Below are 22,543 nucleotides of genomic sequence, written 5' to 3' on the forward strand. Positions count from 1 at the left end.
CACGTAGCAGAGATTATCTTTTGGTATCCTGAGAAGGAAAACCTGCAAAATTAGTTGGACTGGCTATATATTCGATTATTTGTTGCGCGTACTTTTTTCAATCGTCAGTCGGCAGGAGACCTGAGAAGGTAACCAAGATAACTTCTTTAAAACCAATCGATCCTTCAATATGTCCAATTATTCGTCACGGGTGAGCGTTTTCAGTTCCCATCGCAACGGCTGGAAGTTATATCCGGAAGCCTAAGAAGGTAAACGAGTGAATTGAATTAGAAGTCTCTGTTAGGGAATACATGTCGGTGAAAACAAAAGCTCCCCCTACTTTCATGTATTTGCAATGCAGATTTCCTCCAGGCAGCTTGGTATTGATGTCTCTGTTAGAGAACACATTTGGATGGGAACAAAAATTCGCTCTACTTTGATGTATTTGCAATGCCGTTCCCCTTCAATTCCGACCAATCAGAACGAGGTATTTCCGTTTGGGTTTTTTTTTTGGGGAAAACCGCGTAAATTCCGAAATCCGCGTAAAAAAATCGCGTAAATTCCAAAATCCGCGTAAAAATAAACCGGGTAATTTTCAAAATCCGTGTGAAAACCTAACAAACAGTGAATTATTAGTTTAAAATGTAACCCATATTCTAAAAACTGATTACCTTTTTTTTTTTTGCATGCTACAATTCTGCTATCTGTATCTTCTTTTATTTTTCAGCTACTAATCAGTGATACAATACTAAATTATTTCGGGGAAAGTAACATCAATTAGCACATTGAATTTTACGAGGTAAATGTGTGCCACGTAAAGAAACCGCGTAAATTTCGAAATACGCGTAAAAAACCGCGTAAAAAAAGCCGCGTTAAATAAAACCGCGTAAGAAGCGACTTCAGTGTACATGAGCCTCCGCATGTGTCGTCAATTTCGAGCAATCAGAAGTGAGTATTTCTGTTAGGATAGGGGTTAAAATTTTTCAATTGTTCGATAGTTAGTTTCATTACTTACATTATTTTATTCATTGTGAAAAATTGTTATGGAGTACCGAAATCGATTGACGTAAAAATCTTATCAATCCATCACGAAATGACTGAGCAAAAAGCGTTTGAAATTGGACAATTTTCACGTTTCATTTTCAATTTTCATGTGGACGATTTTCGATTTTCAATTTGTACCCCAATATGTTCCCGAAAGACGTAATCCTACGTCAAAACTTAACTGGAATGCTGATTCTATCGACATTATTGAACCATCGTCCTGCTGGCAGAACAAGTTTGATTCCTTCCACGATGCAACACCCCGATTATTTTCACGGAGCTGAAACATATTAAAACACTCAACGACGGATAAAAACCAAACGCGGAGCAATGAAAAACAGTGCCGAAAATATTCACGTTCACAAAATTCAAATACGGCGAATTTCAGCCTGCCTTGTATTGATAGCCTACTGCTCAAGCGAGAGTCGATCAGCTTGCCATTAAGTTCCCCCCTATACCCCGCACATAAAAAGGTTTGCCTGCAGTACGAATGTTTTTTTTTTAACAAACCAACCATGCGTCTCCATAATTTCACTAAACCAACGGAGACGCGTTGGTAGATTGAGGCGAAACATAGTTTTTTGTTATCGCTTATTTTTACAGGCTCAGTTACATATGTTTAAAGGAGCCAAACTGTTATCTATAGTTTCCTTAAGTCTATGATCATTAAGGTAACCGATTACTCGCGGTCGACTCGAGTTTAGAAAGGTGACATATTTTCTTCAGGAAAAGGATGGGATATGAGAATATTGAAACAATGTTGATGACTACACTAAATTCTTAAATCTATTTCTATATCTAATGTGTATTTACATTTTTTTTAATCTATTGTTAGTAAGAAGGGAACTGATCACTGGCGAAGTAAGACGAAACATAGTTTTTAATAGTAAACAACATATTCCAAAAACTAACACACAAATGTTTCTGAATTTTTGATATTCTGAGTAAACCACTCAACAATTTTCGAAAACAAATAGGGTTTATTCTGATTACTCTGGATTCTTTCTTTACGTGATTTTTTTATGTGATTTTATTTTGCGCAAAAGCTTTTGTGAGTACGGTTGTGACGAGCACACGCCGGTGATTGGGCAATCTTTTTTTACGTAATTCTCTCGAAATTATGCGATTTTCATTTACGCGATTTGCTCGAAATTACGCGATTCATTTTTTTTTGCGCGCACGCATTAGTCGCGTAAAAAAAGAATTCAGTGTACTTGGAAAGTACAGAACAACATTTTTGAGGTTTCCTATAAAAGTAGTCAGTTAAGCGGTAAGTTTAAAATTTATTAAAATGACCGTGTTGCCAAAAATGCCTGTTTTTCAGACAATCGTAATTCTGAATCATGCACCCTAAGGTCAAAATAAAAAAAGGTTCTAAAATTTTCGAAAAAGGAATAAATATACTGGGTTCGAGCAAAACCAGAAGAATGTTTTTTTCACTAGATCTTTATTTTCATGAAACTTCAGTGTGGAGGTTGCTCCACGTCAAATTATCCTGAAAACAACTGATTTCGAGCCGGATTTCTCCATGTTTTATTGAAACTTTGCAGATAATGTGGCAGCTACCCAAAATCATACCGTTTATTATCATTAGTCGACATTAATTTTTCATTTGTCTATTAACAAAGATCCACAATAATGAGCAAAAAATTATAGCTCAAATTCCAGCTGTCTAATTAAATCACGGTATTGGGCAAAGTTAATATAAAATCAACGAACATCCTGGGAGAAAGAAACAGTTTGAAAACACATCAAAAACTTACTCAACGATTGAGGTATATAAAAAAAAGTTCTTCCAACTGGTTTGCAAATGACCAGTTCGTGAAGTTTTTCACACTAGCACCAACATTATTCGATCTGAAATAAACAAAGCTCAAACTCTAACTCCCTTACAGACAGAGATACCAACCTTCTTTCAACATCGCCTTGAATAATATTTGATCTTTTTTTCGCTTATTCGCTTATTCCAAAGCAATTCGCGCCGACATTTATTAAAGCACGAATTTTGTGTAAAAAAAGATGTTCCATCAGGTTAGCATCTTCATTGCGTTTGTGAAACGACTCGCTCCATAAACGCAACGAAAGTTTCGGGAGCCTTCCTAGGATTCGCTATCCCATCAGCTAAACTAACCGGATATTGCACCTACAGATTATCACAGGTTCAGGTACCTGCAAAATTCACTTAAGGACAAAAACTTCAACAGCATAAAACAGCATAAAAATACCTTGAACAGTTTTCGACGAGAATGCAAACATATTCTGAGACCCCTTCCTCCTCTGGAAAGGAGAGGGGGTCCCATAAAAACAATGCACATATTTCAACCAAACAAGACAATTGAAAATTTTCGGAAAACTCTGAAGAAAAAAAAATTATAGTTGGCTTACGAAAATTATACGCAAGATATTTTGACACGTTAAAATTTATAGTTATCATATGGACCTATTCAACTATTAATTTTTTGATTTTTTTAAACAATAAATAATCTTCTCCGATGAAAAATATAACCAACTAATATCGTTTCGATAGATTACCTGTTGTTGGTGAGTTCTGAGAGAGGAATTAGATTTTTTCCCATTTGGTAGAAGAAGTTTATCTAATGATTTAGTTTGAATTTTAATCTACGACAAAACTTGATGATGGTTTGCACATTTTGTAAAATAAATGCTTCATAATATATATTGGTCTGCAATTTACTTTGAAGATCAGAAATAAAACTGCTTTTCAGTGGAATAACAACACAACAAATTATAGTTTATGACTAAAAACATTAATTTGTCAGAGAGCAATTGTAAAGAGCTTTTTTTTTGATTAACAGTGTTTGAACATTATGTGTAGCTTAACAATCTCCAATCAAAATTAATTAGTGGCACTTTCTACTAGGAACTCATTCAATGTAACATAAAAAAGACTTGGTCTTAAGTTGCAAAATATGAATAAATAAAAGAAAGAAAGAAAGAAAAAGAGTAATCCAGTGAAATACATCTAGATAATCATTGTGTTACTTATACAACTACATTGCTAACCTGAAAGAAGCGAATCTTCGAAGCATCGTAAGGTAAATGATTTAGGTTTGTCCAGTCGAAAATATGATCATGGTTTGTCCACTTTTTTGAATGCTCTAATCCATCAATATGGGTTTTTCAAAACCCCATCAATATGGGTATCAAATGAAAGGGTTTGACTAGTAGAATACGGTTATTTATGAAAAATGCAAATCTATGATGACTGGCACTATCAAATGGCGGGCTGCATATTTTGCCGAAACCCGATTAATATGGGTATCAAATGAAAGGACTTGACTAGTAGATCACAGTAGATCATGAAAAATCCAAATCCAAGATGGCCGCAATCACAAAATAGCAAATTACTTTCTAAACGGTTTTATTTAGTTTGAACTGTTCGTGTGTATAGATTAATGTTGGACAACCCTACATACATACAAACATACATTTGTATGTCTGTAGGGTTGTCCCACATTAATAGAAATTTGATCAATAGGAACTGACCGAATTTATAAAATACCTTTATCTCTGCTGTCATTTTAAAACTGCTTATCTTGAAAAATCCAATTTGGCCGCCGCTACAAAATAGCTGATTCCATATCATCTCAAAAAAAGGTTCATTGAGATATGTGTATCAAACGAACGAACTTGACATGGAGAACACACTATGTATTTTCTGCAATCAACTCAATATCGGTATCAAATGAATTTTTTGACTGATAGAATACAGTACAATGGTTTTATTGTAGAGAAATATTCTAATGAAACAAATAATGTACTAAAAACTAGAAAATAAAATAAGTAAAAAAAACTTTTTAAGTTAAACGGTTTAATTGTGATTAAACATAACAATGTACTAAAAGCTAGAAAATAATTAGGCAAGTAGCAGTTAGCAGTTATCACATCTCTCCTTCATTAGTCTATGGCATTGATAAGACTAAAATAAAATCATGGTGCACGTTGGATTTCCATTATCCACAATTAGTGACTTCATCATTTGTCCCTTATATTAGTATTAGCAACTAAAGACTTGGGGCTTCTCAACAAACCCAAACTCGTATCGATTATATTGGGTTGGGGAAAAAGAAATGTCGTATATTGTCAATATATGGCAACACTTAAAGATATCTTGTGTTGTACTTATCGCATCGGGTCATACTATACGGCTATTTAAAGACGACAATATGTGATTTAAGTGTCGTTTTGACAGTGTTGTGATTGTCCTTTTCAGTCTCACGTTATAGCGCGTCAAAGATGGAGTCCACCAAGCAAGAAATTCACCATATTTTGCGTTTTTACTACCTGCGAGGTTAAACGGCAACGAAGGCGGCCGAAAAAAATCGTGTGGTATATGGACCCGATACTGTAACGATTCGCGCAGCACAGCGTTGGTTTGATCGATTTCGTTCTGGTGTAGTGGCTGTCGAAGATACACCCCATTCTGGTAGGCCAATCGTCGTGGAAACCGACAAAATCGTTGAAATCATCCAAGTGGACCGACATGTGAGCACTCGCTCGATTGGACAGGAACTGGGTATAGACCATAAAACCGTTTGGAACCATTTGCAGAAGATTGGATTCCAAAAAAAGCTTGATGTATGGGTGCCACACGAGTTGACGCAAAAAATCTTTTAGACCGAGTCAACGCCTGCGATGCACTGCTGAAACGGAATAAACCCATTTTGGAAGAATTTGGTGACTGGTGATGAAAAGTGGATCACGTACGACAACCTAAAGCGAAAAAAGTCGTGGTCGAAGCGCGGTGAGCCGGCCCAAACCATCGCCAAGCCCGAATTGACGGCCAGGAAGGTTTTGCTGTGTGTTCGGTGGGATTGGAAGGGAATCATCTACTATGAGCTGCTCAACTATGACCAGACCCTCAACTCGGTTCTCTACTGTGAGCAGCTTGACCGTTTGAAGCAGGCGATTGACCAGAAGCGGCCAGAAATGATCAATAGGAATGGTGTTGTTTTCCACCAGGACAACGCTCGGCCTCACACATCTTTGATGACCCGCCAGAAGCTATTGCACCCACCGTATAGTCCGGACCTGGCTCCAAGTGATTATCATCTCTTCCGGTCCATGCAAAACGCTCTTGGTGATACTAAGTTGGCCTCAAAAGAGGCTTGCGAAAACTGGCTGTCTGAGTTTTTTGCAAATAAGTAGGGGGGGATTTATAAGGATAATGAAGTTGCCTTCTAAGTTGCAACAAGTTTGCGAACAACACAGCGCATATTTGACTTAAATTGAATAATTTTAAGTATGTTAAATAAAGCGTCAAATTTCGATCAGAAATACGACATTTATTTTTCCCCAACCCTATATGTGATTTTCATGAAGAAAAATCGATTTGCATTCACTAGTAGCGTTGAAACACCACAAATCGGACAAACCAAGATCATTTACCCTATATAAATATTTTTTAAGACACACAATAAGATGTAGCCCAATTTTATAGTTGGTACAGGAATGAAACTTGAAACGTGAGAGTAGCTATATAAAATAGCCGCAGTGTTCGTCCATAACTCTACTCGTGAATATACTATTCTCAAGAAATTCATCCAACCACTCTCATATCTAACCAATGTTCCTCTAAAGACAGCAATAAGTGCTCAGTCTCAAAAACCGTTCAGCAGACAGAGAAATCTATCTTCCAAGCAACACAACTCTTGACTGCTCGAAGCACTCGAGTCAATGTCAAACATCGCACACGTGTCCCATCGCATCATACGTTCAAAACGATATAACCCACATAAAGAATTTCCGGTTCCAGGACCACTGCCTCCTCTCCGCCCAAAAACACCTCCCCCTCACACTTGAAAAGTGGGTCCCACACTTTCGCAACGCAGCGCATCTGCCGACAAAAGGCAAACGAATGGAAAATTTTTATTATTATGTTAATGTGACATTTTTATGCGCTGCCATATCAACTCTAAGAGGACCTTTTACAGCCTCATATTAACTGCTCGATTTTTTTCTTCTTTTTTGCTGTTGGGTTGAGTGAGCGCGTGTATACAACCAAAGGGGGGAAAGTTTATGAAAAAGTGTGTGCTAACGATTGAGCCAAGCTGACCCAACTCGCTTGGAGAGAAAGCTAGAGTAACTATTGACTTCCTGGCGATGACTGTACCGGATTTTGTTCCCTTTCAGGTGCGGTAAATGATGGAAACTTCGGACAATGGGACAGAAACTAGCTCGGATGCTCATGATGCTGTTTTAATAGGCTTTTGATCTAATAACACTGGTTCACAATGACTGAATTCAATTGCAGAGAACTTAGAGCACGTTCGCTTCTTAAATTCTTATTCAATTTCTTAAATTCAATTCAATTTCCTACCATCTCAATCCATCTTTAAAGTAGCAAACCAAATGGCACCTTTCACGCGGGGGAGTCCCTGCAGCGTTGGCCTGCTCCCGTTTATGGATTACCCATAAAGCCGCCTAATCGTATCTATTAAGAAGTTATCAAACTTTAACCTTCAGCCCGGCTCTAGGCGGGGGCTCATCGAGCCCTATCGATGAGAGCTTTCCGCTTCCGTATCGGTGGAGAGTTGATAAATAAGTCATCAAACGGAAAAGTGTACTCCGGAGAGCCGATGATGATAGCTTTATCATTCTTCGGTTTCGCACACCTTACTCACTGGCAGTCTGCCTGGCTGCCCGAAGGGCATACTAACTTAGCCCTATGAGAGGGGAAATTTCGTCAATGACCATCAGCAGCTTTGATTTTGCTGCCGGAAATGATAGTGACGATCATGATTATGTCAAAAATGATGGACGAGTCTGGTTGTGTGGGCGCCATCGTCGAAAATACAGTAAAGTTTTGATGGGAAGCTTACATTATTTAATGAGTCGATTATCGACGGGTCTCTGAAGAAAAAGCCAAATTAGGGAAGAACGCCATTCTCGCGATGAGTGATGATGATATCAATTTTCCACATGACCTATATTGTATTACTGAACCATAAAGTTGCTCTTTTGAGAGACATGTCGACAAATTATTAAAACAAACCAGTTGGGATCAATTCTCGTATGCATAAAAAAAAGCAAAAAAAAATTCCCGGTCGTTGAGCGCAAAAATCGCTTATTAAAAACGTCAATCTGCTTCCAATCCTCGCTTGGGGATACTGCGGTTGGGTCGGCCGCATCGTCGTTTAATATGAATTAATTAAAACCTAATCGAGCCGAGCTGGAGCGTAATGGAATTTTCACGCTCCTAACAACGCAGATAGCGGATTCACACGTACTTGCACTCTCGCAGCAGGATACCCATCAGTCGCAAAATAAATTAACCAATCTCCCGCTTCACAATCGTCCGCATCCTTCTCTGTAAAGGCGGGAACGCGGGGAAATACGCAGGAATCTAGAGATGAAACCAAAGCCAAGGGCATCCGGCAAAGAATACGCTCAGAAACGGAAACGCTCGACATACGACGGAGTGTCACTCGCAAACAGGTAAGGAATGGAATTTTCGCACTAAATTTAATTAAACAGAACATTCTGATTCTCTTCCGATCGAACGGAGCGCTATGCGGGCACACACACACACACCCATATGTAACGCAGCATGAGCCACATTTTCGATCTGTTCCCCATAATTGGATCAATTTTTGGAGAATCTGCTCAGCTTTTACACCACGTGTTACAAGAGCGCGCGCAAAATTATCAATTTTAATTACTCCAAATCCGGCGGGACGAACCGCGCAACGAACGGATGCGGTTCATTAAATTCGTCCCGCTGGCTTCAATCAAGCCCGTGTGAGTGCACCCATCCGGGAATAGTGATGGATTCAATTAAAATTAGTCCGATTTAAATTTTTCAACAATTTAGCGCCAATTAGAAGGTTATTACTGGATTACCGGCGTGGGGATACCCCCGGAAGGATGTGGGAACGTACGCGTGCGTGTGTTCACGTGCAGAAGTTTGTTACGGTTGAAATATTGATTCCCAAATAGAATTATCCAATACGAATTCGATTTCGCGGCGACTGAGGGTTATCTGACTAAATCGAGTTGTCCTGCTAATATCTTATAACTAATAGGTGAAATCTGTCTGAAAAATCGGGAATCCTGCTTGATCCTGAAGGAAATAAGGAAACCTTGAGTTTTGAATTTTGTTTCGACATTCCAGAAGAATGTTTCAATTGGCGTAAATTTTCATACATATTGCTATAGTTGTTGTTAAGTAATGTGTAGAATTGTAAAGAAGATGTTCAAAATGTTGTAATTTTTTGAGATGATATTAATAAAATCAACTTTTTATTACGGTTTCCTATTTTATTAACCATAGAATTAAGGAAACATGTTAATATATTCAAGTTAAAATATAGCTCAGAGGTTGGCTCCTTTAAACTTATGTAACTGGGCCTGTAAAAATAAACGATTTAATTTAAAAAAAACTTTTTATTCGCACCTCAAGAGATCAAAATACTCAAATTTATTTATTTAATATGTTTCTCGGACGATCTATGCGAGGGAAATAGAAGATTGTGTGGAGGTTTACGAGTCATCAAACGTGATGCTGTTATGGAACACTATCATGCACAGTATGAAAAGAAAGCGCTGCTTCTGCAGTCCAAATCTTCTGGGCTAGACATGATTTTTGCACCACATAGTTCAGCATGGAATTGGAAGTGGATGAATATATCATATTTTTGTAAATGTTCCGGTGTTTGGTTATGCTTTTCCAAATCAGATTTACCTGTAATGGTTCATTGTTGAATTCATACCTACGATTCAACAAAATGACCAAATGTACCTACCGACACTAATGAATAACATATGCATAATCTAGCTTCATAATAATTCGTCGGTCAAATAAGACTTCCGTTAACACATTAAAAGAACACCTAACGATATCGAGACAAAACAAAGACAACACCGTGGCCGGTGAAACTAAAATTCTGATTGAAAACAGTGGACAATTCAACACACTATTTACATGCTGGCAAAATTTTAGTCACCAATAAAAAAGTTTTCCTTGAAAAACTAAAAACACTGAACGTAAATTATGGTTCATCAACAAAAATGAATTTCTTATGAAAAGCAGGACAAATGCTAGAAAATGAAAAATAAATCGGAAAATAAACCGGAAACCGGAAATAAACCGGAATTTACGCCCACATATTTTCTTGTATAACCGTCCCTCACCAACCAACTATGGACTCAACGATCCCATGCGAATAATGTGCCGAATCTTCAACAAATGCTACGTTGTGTTCGACTTCAAATGTTTCTCGTTATAAAAACAAATGTAGTTTCCGCAGTGTTTAAAAATCTGTTGTATAGAGCGAGTAGAATTTGTTGTCATTGGGGTGAACATTTTACCTGTTGCTAAACATAAATAAATAAATAAATAATGTTAGTAAAAAATCAGGACACCCCAAAAGTATTTCAAAATCGGACATGTCGTGCTGAATGATATCCCTAATAAATGTCATCTAAACCGAATAAATAAGACTACATAGAATACATAGCTGAAATTTGTGCTTAGAAATAACATCGAAATTTACCGTTTTCTCTCGAAACTCATCATGATTAAAGTTTTTTTTAACATTCGGTTCGTTATTGAATCAATTAAATTATTTTGGATTGATTGTTGAATTTCGTTTCATTCATTTCTTACACATACCGTTCTGAATCATATTTCGGACGCTTAAGGCATATGATGCAGAAAACACATCTAAACTTTATGCACAGGTATTATTTGGTTGATATTTTTAATAAATTAGTTCAATATGCTTTTTTACGCTTTCTACTTTGGTACCTATTTAATTGAAAACACAAAAAAAAATCATCGAATAAAACGCTTTTCAAATGAAGCGAATTAAACTTCGGACACTAAATCAAATTTCGGACAGATTGAATTCAAATTTCGGACACTTATTTTGTAATTTTTTGGACGAAAATTACATTACACTTGACTATATTTTATAGTCAACAGCGAAACACTTACCAAGCGTATCACAGTAAATTCTAAACGATGATGAGAACTGATGAAACACGGGAGAAATTTATATATTTATGAATGGGTAAATTTTACGTGCTCACGCTAGGGAAACGTCAAACACAAACGATAATGAGTAGTGTTGTAAGATTTCTGCCGATTATGTTATAATTCAAATGTAAGTCAAACCAAGGGATTACTCTATAGAAGAAATTGTGAAATTAATTTGATTGTTATATCATCAGTGCACTAAGCATTTCATGATATTTGAACAAAGTATCCGAAATATGATGTTGTCCGAAATATGATTCAGAACGGTATTTGCGGCTCACGAACTGTTCCAATTTGCCGGCCGCCACTGTGAGCGCGTCTCGTGAGGATCCCCCAAAGGTTGTAAATGGCATTCAGTTCAGGACTACGAGCTGTTCACTCCATAATCTTGATGTTACTATCGGAAAACCCTACCATAGTCTTCTTACTTATATGAATAACGGCGCGATCTTGTTGGAAGATAACGTTGTCATCCATTTTGTCTTCCGTGAATGGGATGAAGAAATAGTTCAGAAGCTCTTCGCGAAAATCCTATCAATACCATGAGATTGTCTCCTTTGAAATTTCCGTTAGAGGCTTCTTCAAAGTTCATGCCAAAAGTAACGTTTTTATCGGGCTCTAATCGCGACGACGCAGGTTAAGAAAGAAGCATTATGTTCTGTTATTCATCACGTGTACTCATTATTAAACCCCAATCGCGAGAGCGGACAGTCTTTGGGAAACCTGGAAAGGTTACCGATAGAATATTTGTAGAATCTATTAGAGACCAAATATATATATATATATATATATATATATATATATATATATATATATATATATATATATATATATATATATATATATATATATATATATATATATATATATATATAACTTAACTTCCCATGTGAGGAAGTGGAGTTTTTAAAAAAAGACTAACTAAACTAAGCTAAAGCTAAAAAGGAAAACGCGACTGTTCTCGTCGGCTCACCAATTTAATCTGAATCTTTATTCAATTTCTTTTTGGTACAATACGAGTTGGAAATCATTATTACTTGGAGAGATGTTGAATCGGCATAATTTGATGCCTCCGCGGTTGGTCTCTGCTGCGATCCGGTTCCGTTGTTTACAGTCACAGCACGTCTTATGCCGTGGGTATGGTTGCTGGTTTGATTATATGGGCCTGGCGATAACTTGTGGACCTGGCGATAACTTCTCCCTTTGGTAAGAATGAGACGTCCCGGCTCACTGAGGATGATTTAGCTTCTTCGGATGCTGTTATGGGATTTTCTGCTGGTTTTGGTAAACGATCTAAGAAAGATTCGTGTGGTTGAGGTTTTCCAAGAATTCTGATATTGATGCTTTTGGATTTTATTAAGTACAGCACGATCATTATTATAACTCCCAGGATACTGACAATAGATAAACTCATTGATGAGTAATGGTGAATTTTATAGCTTTCCACCAATGAATCCAGATGATTTCTGTTGATAATGTGTAGATCTTCAATAGCGGTCTGGTTTTGGGTAATTTGTACTTCGATTTTCAAACCATCGAAAGGGAGTATTATTGGAATTTCGTTTCTGATTATTTCTGTGTTTGTAAATGTTGTTTTGTTCACCTCGATGCTGCAGTTATGAAACTCAATCAAAAATAATCCAGATAAATTTCTATCAGTAATTCCGCAGTTTGTTTTGATTTCCAGAGGAATCATAGATTTTAAAACGACATGGTGATCAGTTAGAAGCTTGATTTCATTTTTCCGTTCATATTTTTCAAACGTACAATTTCCAGTAAATCCTCGTAATATTTTTGAGAAGCATTTATCATCGCTGTAGTTTAGGAGCATGTCTTCGTTACAAATGTTGTTCTGCTCGATCTGCTGACATTCTCTCGTGATGAAGTAAGTTCCTATCTCGCTCGTCATTGCTTTGTTTGCTGGTATGTTCAATATCTTGTTTCCAACTGGTAAGGTTTCTAGTATCAAATTACTATATGTTACATTTTGAAGAGAAGGTATCTTGACTACAAATATCAGTTCAGATGAATTAAAAAATGCAGATATTTCAAGGAAGTCGTAAGCTTGCTCTATATTTTTGATTTCTATGCCTTTTTCTTCTAATCTTTCTATTGAAAACAAAAGTTCTTCTGGGTGGAGGATATGTTTCGAGATAATGTTAAGTTTTGCTAAATGAATCGACTCTGCTATGTCCTTGAAATGTGAGATTAAGTTATCTAGTAACATGTTGATTTTCATTACATCTTTGATTATTTGTATTTGTTTTGCTGTGTTATCCATACGAGCCTGATTGAAATTTTTGACAATGATTTCTTGCTGTTTATTAATTTGTTTTATAATTGTATCTATTCTGTTTTTATCTTGGCTTGTTTGTTATTTTCATTGATAAGTTGATTGCCTTTAATTCTTAGCTCCTCCAAATCTTTAATAATTTCATTGTAATCTTCGTTATCCAAGTTTCCGGTGATAAATTTTATTCCGCTTCCCACAAAATTCAATAATCCTCTTTTGGGTCGTGGTTTATTCTGAAGGCTATGATAAAGATAGTTAAGATTATTAAATTTTGAAAGGATAATTTCGTTCAATTCCGATGTATTGCAAATATTCTTTATTCCGTCGATCATATTTTTTATCGTTATCAAAGTGGAGTGATAAATTTCGAAATCTATGATGTGGTAAATTTTGTGTTCCCCATCTTTGATGTAGTTTTTACCTGATGCTATTGCTAGCAGACCTGGATTGTGACTAAGTTCCATTATTTGTATGGTAGGTTGCCTGCCCATAGTTCCAGATACTAAAACGAGAAATAAGAGAGTTCGGACGGCGGTCCATATCCTAAAATAGAAAAATAGATTAGAGTTCATTTTATTACTTCCTTATTCTACGCATTTTTGCTTTATGTAGTTTCCTATTTTTATCGTCTTCATACGTTTGGTTCCTGTCTTCGACAACTTTAACAGGTTGAAACCATTCTTTAGTTTTTGCTTTAATACGTCTATTAAAAACTGTTTGATCGGCTTCAAGTAATGGTGGGTCTTCTCTAGATGCATTTTGTTGTTGATGTTGTTTCTGCTGTGTATCAGTAGCTCTAGCCTCTGCTTCTTTATAAATTTTGTCACGGTATTCCAAAAGCTGGGCTCTATCTAAAGGTCGTTCTTCTTCGCTTTTTATTCCGTAGAATATTTCGCGAGGTCTCATATTGGTAGAGCTGTGAATTGTATTATTGTACAAGCTACACGATATTTGAAACATTTCCTTATTGGTGACATTCTCATATTTGTCTTTATTGCATCTGAAAATTTCTTCTATTGTTGAATGGAATCGTTCTACCGTTCCATTTTGTTCACTGTAGTTGGTTGGTGTAAAATACTGTTGAATATGAAGTTTGTCTAGCATGTCCCGCATTTCAATGGATTTGAATGCTGGTTCATTATCAGATATTATCATTTTAGGTGTTCCGTATAATGAAATAAATTTGACAATAGCTTTTCTAATGTCTACTGTGGTTCTTGATTTAATAGGAAGTAGAAATCCAAATTTAGACAGTTTGTCTATAATTGATAAAAATAAATTAGGTTGGGATATTAACACATCAATGTGGATAATATCCAATGGTTGCTTTGGGATAGGGGTTTCGCCTAGAAGAATCTTATACGGTTTTCTCTCATACTTCATTCGATTGCAGGTATTACATAATATGATAAACTTCCTTATCTTAATTTTCATTTTTGGAAAATAGAATCTTCTTCTCATTACTGCCAGATTTTCTTGAATTCCACGATGTGCAATTTCGTGAGTTTCTTCAATTAAAGTATCTTGCTCCTCATCGGATCTCACGTCTATTAGTGAGCGTTGTGATATTCTAACCTTGAAAGTACGACATCTACTGAAATAATTTTTATAAACTATTTGAATTTGGTTTATGAGATTTTCTGGACATATTATGCAATTTGTGCGTCGAGGGTCCATATATTCTTTAAACATTTTAATTAGAAACGGTACGCCAAATATTACTTTGGTAATAGTCCGCCTGTAAACTCTGGGAAACACTTCTTCGAAAGTAGTACTTTCTTCACCAATTTTGAGTATAATTTGATTATGGAAATAATTTATGGGAGCCTCTGTGCATTGTATGAATTCTGAATCATCAGTATTCGCTGAATGCACGGTGATATCGTCGGAAGATGAATCAGTTTCATTAATGTTAAGTTCGTGGAAAACTCTGGACAATCCATCGGCTACCACATTCTGTTTGCCAGGTTTGTATTGGATGTCAAAATCAAATTCTGATAAACTTAACCGCCAATGAATGAGCCTTTCATTTGGTTCTTTGAGGTTTAGGCTGTAGGTGAGCGGTTTGTGATCAGTATAAAGTGTAAATCTGTTGCCATAAAGGTATGGTCTGAAATGTTTGCAACCCCAAACTATTGCTAATAGCTCCTTTTCTATTGTGGAGTAGTTCTCCTCGGATTTATTAAGGGTACGAGAGGCATAGGCAATTGGCCTATCTTTACCTATTGGCCCTTGCGAAAGTACGGCACCTATTGCGTGATTAGACGCGTCAGTGGTCAAAATAAAAGGTTTTGTGAAGTCTGGGTACTGAAGGATGTCACTACTGGTCAAAATGTTTTTGCATTTGTCAAATGCCTTTACGAAGTCTTCATTGTGAACTATTTTTTCACCTTTTCTCAAAGAGTTAGTCAAAGGTTTTGCAATTTTTGCAAAGTCCTTTATAAATTTTCTATAATAACCGAGTATTCCTAGAAATCCTCGAAGTTCTTTATCACTCTTAGGTAAAGGCCAATTTTGAATTGACTCGATTTTATCCGGGTTGGGTCTCACACCTTCGGATGTGACGACATGTCCCAGAAAGGCGACTTCTTTACTTAGAAATTCGCACTTATCCAGCTGAATTTTCATATTATATTTAGACAATGAATCAAAAATTTTCTTTAGATTGTCTAAATGTTCTTGCAAACTTGTAGAAAAAACGATGATATCATCCATATAGATGAAACATCGCAAACCAATATGCTCTCTAAGAATATTGTCCATCACTCTTTGATATGTGGATGGCGCATTCTTGAGTCCAAATGGCATTCGTAAGAACTCATAGTGCCCATTTTCGACACTAAAAGCCGTCTTTGGAATGTCTGTTTTCTCGACTTCTATCTGGTGAAAACCAGACGCTAAATCAATAGTAGAAAAATAATTACATCTCCCAAGCTTATCGAGAATATCGGAAATGTTGGGGATTGGGTACCGATCGTTGATTGTTTTATCGTTCAGTTTACGATAGTCAATCACTAATCTCCATTTCTTTTTGCCAGAGGCGTCTAGCTTCTTGGGAACTATCCAAACTGGAGAGGTCCACGGGCTAACTGAGTGTCTTATAATACCCTGTTGTAACATCTGGGATATTTGTTTCTGCACTTCTTCTCGATGGCAAAAAGGGTACCTGTATGATTTGGCATAAATTGGTAAATCGTCTTTTGTTTGAATATTATGCTTAATAGCATTAGTGAATGATAAAGCTTCTCCTTCTAATAGAAAAACATCTTGGTTTTCCGCAATTATTTTCAGTAGCTTCGATTTTTCTTCTGAGTTGAGGGGATTCAATCTTAGTTGATCAAAAAGTCTTCGGTTTATTGGAACTGGAGTTGTTGAGCGAATTTGTGTTTCAAAATTATTCAATTCGAATTCAAAGGGTTTCTCAATGTTAATTTTAGTAGGTTCCTTTGAGTAATTAGTAATTGTCATGAAAGCACGATTGTTTACGGCGTTGTATATTCCAGAGTGAATAAATGTGGTATCGGAAATATTCATGTCAGTGTTCACGAAGAAATCTCCTTCACTGATTGTTACTGGAAGGCTCACTACTTTCGTTTCTTCAGGATTCAATTGTATTTCAGTAGCAAACGGATATTTTCTTTTCATTTTTATTTTCCCAGTAGGAAATTGTAACTCATTTGTATTTGTGAGAATGTCGATTCGAAGCATTCGTAAAGATTCGTAACCAATCAGTCCATCAAAAAATGGATGAAAGTCAAAAACGTAAAATTGCAATTTTTGTGTTTGAGGCACTTGAATGAATGGATTGAATTCTACAAAACGATTAATTGTATGAGAACCGTTAATATTAGTGACAATGGCTGGATCGGTGTGTCTGCAATTTTCAAAGTTAACATGTCGAGTGCTTATGTAGTTTTTATTTGCCCCGGTATCTATTAAAAATTTTAAAACTCCTTTCGAAGTAGGAACTTCGATATAAGGTATGAAATTATTTACGTTGGATTGAATTCTGCATCCTGCTGTCGAAAATTTAGGTCATCGATTTCATTTGTGATTTTCTCTTCGTTATTGGTTTCAATTTGTTGGTCTGATGGCTGGGTTTCTGAGCAAATCTCATTGCTTTGGTTTTCGAAATTTTGATATGCGTAATAGTATTCGTCATTATTGGGGTAATAGTAATTTTCAGGATTTAATTCCTCAGGAATTTGGAAGTTGGGTCTATTCATATAATTGACTTGACGAGTTCTCATGGAGTGGTCAACCTCCATCGGTACCGGTCTCGGTTGTTGATCGTTGGGTCTTTGTACATACGCGTCCATTTGGGGATTCGGTAAGTTGAAGCGTGGTTGATTGAAAGATTGTGAGTGATGAGCTCTTGGAGGTGGATGGAAAGGTGGTTGCAATGCTCTAGGTTGTGGTTGAAATGCTCTATGTTGTGGTTGGAATTGTCTATGTGGTGGTTGGAATGGTCTATGTTGTAATTGGAATGGCCTAGAATGTTGCTGTGATGATCTAGGGTATTGTTGGAATAAATTTGGGATCGAATTGTTGGGTCTTGGTGGAATTGGGGGTGCAGCTTTAAAAGGGTTTCTAACATAATTATAATTTCCTTCCTCGAGGCAGAGTCGTAACGCTTCCTTTAGTGTTTTTGGACATTGCGCTCTTATGATTGGTCCAAGTGGATCCTTTAATCCTGCCAAAAATACTTTTAGACCTAATTCTTGATAAAATGAATTTTTCGCTGCTTTCACGTCAGCATTATTTTCGTTCAAATTGAGAAGATTCACTAGCAGTGAAATTGAATGAGAAATCCGACTATAAAATTCTTCTACGGTAGTGCTCTGGTTCGATTTAAATAAATCCCGCGTGAGGGAAATTTCGTCACGCTTATCGCTATAATGTGTAATCAATGTGTTTTTAATATCGTCCCAATCTGTCGAGGTGCCGTAAATTTCCAGAACGGTATCGGCATCTCCTATTATTTTGCTACGGATGGCTTGCATCCAGACTTGAAATATAGGGGAATTTCTAGCTTCGGCCAGAAGTGGAATTAAATTGTCGATGCATTTGATGAAACTGTGCAGTTTCACTGGGTTTCCATCGAAACAAGCGATGTCCCTTATGATTTGTGGTGTTTGCAAAGATTTTATTATTGTTTCTGTTCTGGCAAAATTGTTGGCAACATCGTTTTGAACGTTCACAGGTTCAGGTTGATGTTGAATAATTTGTGCTGCTTGCGGAGCAACAATTTGTGGGGCGGCATGTTGAGCAGCGCGTACTGCTTCAACGGCGCCTTGTATCTCAAGCTGAAGCTGTTGAATTTGATCATCTCGGTCCATGATGGCTTGTTGCAATTCTGCAATATGCGCATCCATTTTTACTTTAATTAATTCCGCACTTGATAAAAGTAAATAATCAAATCACTATTTTACGGTGTACTTATTGTTCTTTTGAAAGTATTTTATTTCACTTATATCTCTTATTTATTTAATAGAATAAACCCTTTAATTATTTTGGCACTTGATAGATAGTTAAATCGTAATTGAGTGATTGGTATGTATTGTTTTATTTCACTTTTATTTTTCTTATTTATTTAGTAGAATAAAATAAAATTCTTACCTTAGAAAAAGAAATGGTCCCATATCCTTTGGGTTCTTTTTATGTAGAAGCAGGTCGTTAGCTCCGTGATGTGTCAGCTGCTGCGTTTTGTATCTGATATGCACTCAGGGAACACTTTCACTAAACACTCAACACGGGGCGCTAACTAACCCTACCGACTGCGCCACTTAACTTCCCATGTGAGGAAGTGGAGTTTTTAAAAAAAGACTAACTAAACTAAGCTAAAGCTAAAAAGGAAAACGCGACTGTTCTCGTCGGCTCACTAATTTAATCTGAATCTTTATTCAATTTCTTTTTGGTACAATACGAGTTGGAAATCATTATTACTTGGAGAGATGTTGAATCGGCATAATTTGATGCCTCCGCGGTTGGTCTCTGCTGCGATCCGGTTCCGTTGTTTACAGTCACAGCACGTCTTATGCCGTGGGTATGGTTGCTGGTTTGATTATATGGGCCTGGCGATAACTTATATATATATATATATATATATATATATATATATATATATATATATATATATATATATATATATATATATATATATATATATATATATATATATATATATATATATATATATATATATATATATATATATATATATATATATATATCGTTATTCATCACACATATTATTCATCGAAATTGCAACGGCAAAGAAACCTAAGAGGTAACCCAAGAAGGTACCCCAGAAAACACTTGTTCAGTAGAAAGGACCGACAATTTGTTCAACGGTTCATCGCGTCGCGAATATTTTTTAAATTTTGCTATACTTGAACACCCGACGACAGAGGATATTCATTGGAAACCCAAGAAGGTAACCTCTATACCTCTATAATCCTCTATATAGAAAATACATGACGCGCTTATGTTACGAATCTTTTAGTTTTCACGTATTTGAACACTCGACGACGGAGTATATTCATGAAAAACCTGAAAGCCTAATAGTGTACTAAAAATAACTTGGACGAGGAACAAAGGGCCTGGCCGGGTAAGGGAGTAAAAAGCAAATCAGATCACCAGCTGTATGGCAAATATTGTATAGGATATTAAATAAGAAATTTTGGCGGTTTATTTGAACCCCTATGTGGTTTAACATAGGATCTATAGTGAAAAACGTACTTTTTGTTCTTTTCACGCCATCCTCAAAAGATTGGAGGTAAAAAATTTTTTTTTCGCGGTGCAAAAAAAAATATTTTCAGGCATTTCGAAATTTTGAAAAAAAAAATTTCTTTGAAACCCCCTTTGTTCTAATTTTTATTTAAATGCATTCGTATGTGTTGTTTTTTCCACATGTAGTGTAATTTTTTCTTGAAGTTTTAAGAGGATTGCGAGAAGGAAAAAAATATTTTTTAGCTTTTTGGGCATTTTTAATTTATTCTGAATTTCTGAATGTCTAAATTTTGTATATTTAGTACATTGTGCTGTACAAAGATTTTTTTCTCGTATCTTAAAATATATAAGATTATCTTTACATTGGATTTAGATAGTTTACCAAATTCATAGGAGTCAGCAGTACAATAGAGCTTTGTGAGAAAAAATAAAGTCATTGTGGAAAGATCATTCGGATTAATGAGAAGAACAGTTAAAAAAATCCAACTTCGTATATATTTTTTATTTTAATCTTACAATTGAAAACCTCGAATACAATAAAATAATCGATTTCAAGAAAATAAAAATAATGATGCAGACGATGCAGAAATTGTTTCGCAATGCTCTTAAAAATTTAGGGAAAAATTGCACCACATATGTAGAAAAAAGACACATACGAACGCATTTCAATAAAAATTAGAGCAGAAATGGGTCTCAAAGTTATATTTTTTTTTCAAAATTTCTAAATTCCAGAAAATATATAAAAAATTTTTGTACCACATATGAAAATATTTTTTTAATTATTACATTTTTTGATGAAAAAAATTGTTTGAAGGTATTCATCGATACACCTAGATGTACAGTATTTTTTCTTATTTTTGTCACAAAGCTATTGAGAATGGCGTGAAAAAAAAACCCAAAGGTGCATTTTTCACCATAGATCCTATGGTGTACCATATAAAAACTCAAATATATGGTACTGCTGCCAAAATGTTTTATTTAGTACCCTATACAAAATTTCAATATTTTTTGTAGTACAGGTCGGACTCGATTATCCGGAGTATTTTATTTTTGATTTTCGGAAATTTTGATTAATTTGTTAATTCTAATAATTGAATAATTCTATATTGAATAGCTAATATGGGTATCAAATAAAAGGGCTTGACTAGTAGAATACAGTTATTTATGAAAAATGCAAATCTAAGATGGCGGCCACTACAAAATGCCGGATTACCTATTTTCTCAGAACCCCATCAATATGGGTATCAAATGAAAAGGCTTGCCAAGTAGAACACAGTTACTCATGAAAAATGCCCAAAAATGTATCAAAAGAAAGTTCTCGGCTAGTAGAACATAGCAGATAATGAAAAATCAAATTTCAAAATAGCCTCAGTCCCCAAACAACTAATTACTTTTTGAATGGTTTCATTCAGCTTGACCTGTTTCTATGTATGTTTGAATGTTTGTTGGGTTGTCCCACATCAATAGAAAATTGACCCCGTTCCTGTTGAATGATTGATCTGAAATTTGGAACATACATTTAATTCTACTGTAATTATAAAACTGCGTATTCCATGATCTTGGAAAGTTAAATTTGGCCGCCGCAAAAAAATGGCTGAATGGCTTGATTTGGAGAATACACTACACTATGAACAACATAAATTCGAAAAGGTCGCCGCCACAAAATGGACGACTATGTATTTTTGCAATCCTCTCAATATTGGTATCAAATGAAATGATTTGACTAATAGAATACAGTACAGGTCGGACTCGATTATATACAATGTTGTACTCGATTATATTCAGTTTGGAAAGAACTATTTTTTTTATATTTCAAATATGGCTTATTTCATTAAGAAATGTAACCTTTCATCGTTAAGGTGAAGTTTAAGTGGCTATAACATGTACAGTGGGGTAAAATTCGTTCTGTAGCGTACTTTTTAATGTAGAGCCAGTTTGAAGCAACAGAGTCCGAAACAAAAAAGTTCTGTTCTGTAACTCTGTCATTGTTGAAATTCGAACATATGCGTAGGAGGATTTTTTTCATCAAATATGACCGTCTATCACCTCCTGAGAGAATCTGGATAATTTTTTTTTTCATGTGAGAAAGGCGTTTTTTGACTTTAAGGGGATGAATCAAAAATCAAATTCCTCTTTTATTTTCAAAAAACGAAAAATACATGCAAAAAAAAACAAGTAAAGAAAAAAATTGTTTTGGCTCGATTATCCGGAGTGAAAAAAAACCAATACTCCGGATAATCAAGTCCGACCTGTACTTCAACTTTTGATAATTTTATTTTGGCGTGAGATAAACGAAAAGGAACGTTTTTCACTATATATCCTATGTTAAACCACATAGAGGTTCAAATAAACCGCCAAAATTTCTTATTTAATATTGTATATTTGCCATACAGCTGGTGATTTGGTTTGGGGGCACTTTTTACTCCCTTACCCGGCCAGGCCCTTTGAAGACTACTTAAAAGGCTTTTTTCTAGATATTGAAAAAATCTAATTTG

At 35.7% G+C, this 22,543-nt stretch overlaps 1 protein-coding gene across 1 annotated transcript in view; it reads right to left on the reverse strand.

The window, feature by feature from the left end:
- The window catches only part of LOC129768425 (sodium-coupled monocarboxylate transporter 1), a 199,954-nt gene that overhangs the window by 64,754 nt on the left and 112,657 nt on the right, over nt 1-22,543 (reverse strand). The window lies entirely within an intron of this gene.

Source organism: Toxorhynchites rutilus, chromosome 2 (assembly GCF_029784135.1).
Source record: "Toxorhynchites rutilus septentrionalis strain SRP chromosome 2, ASM2978413v1, whole genome shotgun sequence".
Lineage (NCBI taxonomy): Eukaryota > Metazoa > Arthropoda > Insecta > Diptera > Culicidae > Toxorhynchites > Toxorhynchites rutilus.